Source organism: Ornithodoros turicata, unplaced genomic scaffold (genome assembly GCF_037126465.1).
Source record: "Ornithodoros turicata isolate Travis unplaced genomic scaffold, ASM3712646v1 ctg00001067.1, whole genome shotgun sequence".
Lineage (NCBI taxonomy): Eukaryota > Metazoa > Arthropoda > Arachnida > Ixodida > Argasidae > Ornithodoros > Ornithodoros turicata.
The window spans coordinates 25,001-27,500 of NW_026999457.1; positions in this window are offsets into that span (position 1 = coordinate 25,001).

The window sequence follows — 2,500 nt, forward strand, 5'->3', positions numbered from 1 at the left end:
CTGTGCCATGGAGGTGACTGTGTTGATCCGCCTTTGCAGTGTGGCCGGGTCTTCTGCCATTGGGGCCAGGTCGTCCGCGTAGGCGAGGATGTTGTGCTGTACGTCGTTTTCCTGGACCTGCCTTATAATGACGTCCATGACAAGATTGAAAAGGAGGCCGCTGAGGGGGCATCCCTGGCGAATTCCAGCTTGCACGGAGATCGGCCCGGTGGAGCCTTCTCCTGACATGACGGTGGTGGTGTTCCCTTCATATAGGTCACGGACTATATCGGTGAAGACGCTTCCTGCTCCGCTGTGCTGGACCGCATCGATGATGGCCTTGTGAGGGACGGACCCGAATGCATTGCTGACATCGAGTAGGGCGACGCACAGGTCTTTCTTGCTGGTGCGGGCGGCATCAAGTCGGGTTTGGAGCACGTAGTTATGTTCAAACACGCCGTCATACGGCAGAAAGCCCTTTTGGCAGCGGCTCAGGACTCCTTCATCCATAATCCATTTCTTGAGACGATTGGCCAGGCATCCCGTGTACAGCTTGTTACTGGTCCTCATGAGGGTGATGGGTCGCCAGTTGCTGAGGTCGTTTTCGTCTCCCTTCTTGTGGATTAATATCGTTCGGGTCTCTTTCCATGTGGCTGGTGTTCTGCGGTACTTGAGGCAGACGTTGAACACGGAAGCCAGGAAAATACACCTTGGGTCTGCCTTCAGCCAGTGTTGATAGGTCAGTCTGTCGCTCCCGGGGGCAGTGTTCTCGCATTTACGAGCCTTTGCTAGTACCTCTTCCGGCGTGAAGGGGTGCATAGAAATTGTGTTGTCAGCGGTCGGGCGGGCTTGCAGAGCAGCAGTGTCGATGTCGTGGTCTCCGCTGCGCCAGAGCTGCGTGAAGTATGATGCAGCGTCGTTCGTATCTACTGGACATCGCTTGCCTGGACCGTTCATGATAAGCCGTATTGCTTGACGACGATTTCTGCGGTACAATCGCTGGATGGCCCGCGGGTCGTCCGGATTGATGGTGCGGCGAAGGGTGGCGAGGTTTTTAGACGGGAGTCCTGCTGCTGCTGCCACCTGGTCCACTGCCTTTTCCAGCAAAGTTTCAAAGTGGTTCCAGCCGTCGCTGGATATGTCTGCAGAGTAGATGGCGCGGACTTCCTGCGTAAGATCATTAAGGGCACTATTCGGTTCGTCCTGGCATTGTTCCCGTATGCGTGAGGAGAGTGGCCGTTCTCCTGCCAGTGGGTGATCCACGCCGTCATCGCGGTTACTAGGTGGCTCCTCGAAGGGTGTCTCGATTTCCCTGAGTGTCTGCGAGGAGTGCTCATCTACATCTCCACTTGCTGTGGCATTGATCGTTTCGTCCACTTCACTGGCCTCGCTGGTGGTGCCTGATTGGCCTGGGACGGCTGCGGGAGCTTGCTCGCTGACGGATTCGTCTTCTTGCGGGGGCGGTTCTTGCTGCTCACAGCGTAGCGCGGATCTTCTCGCGTCACGAGCTTGTTCTCGCTTGTGCCAGATCGTGTGGTTGTGGAGTCCCTTTCTTGTGGGGAATGACTCACCGCAGAGCTCGCAATGATGGTTGTATGCTCGCCGCAGGGGGAGAGAATCACGTGACGGGGCGCCGCTGCACTGATGCGATGTTGGTCTAGAGTTCAGCAGGTCTCCACAGTAGCTACAGTGGTATCTGGTGGACGAGATTCGTATCTGGTGGGCTCGTTCAAGGTGCCTGGTAAGGGAGCCCCTTTGCGACGTCCAGCTTGCTGAGCGGTAGGAGATGGCACAGTCCTCCTCGCAGCAGACGAAGTGGTCTGGTATCGGGAAGAAAATTGTAAGTGTGGTTCCTTCTCTGGCTGGCTGGAGGTTTCCATATTCGGGTGGTGAGAGGGCTGTAGCTTCCGGAGGCGATCGACTCTGCGTGCTCGCAGAAGGCGACGGCGGTGACCCGAGATTCGTTCCCTCTGTAGGGGGGAGGGAGACCGATTCCTCCCTGCAGTGTAAGGGGCTGCAGGGCAGCGGGAGGTAGAGGGGCCCGTGGGGTTCGTGTTCGCCGGGGTAGTCATCTCGCAGAGGTGGGTCCGGTCTCTGAGCGTTTGGTAGGCTGCCATCTGCAAGGCTGGGTGTCTCGAGGCCAGGTGTCATGACGCCGGAAGGGTATGTCGTCACGTTAAGGGAGAGCAGTCCGTTTGCCTAGCGAACGGCCCTGCACACGCATCGGCGGTAGGGGCAATGCCACAATGTGGCTAGCCCAGGGTCAGGCTGCCTCAGGAGGGGGCAATGATCCAAGCCCAGAAGAGGGCCCCCCTTCGGCTGGTGTTCAGCGCCCTGAAAAGGGCGGTAGGCACAGGGCGCCTACTTAACACCACCTGGGAGAGTGGCTGCTTTGGAACGAGGGGCTATAAACCAAGCCCGCGAGCGGGCCTCGTCCTTGGCTTGGCACCCTAATCGTCCTGAGAAGGACGGTACACGACAAGGCGTACTCGGTGCCACCACACTCAGGCCTATGGCGATC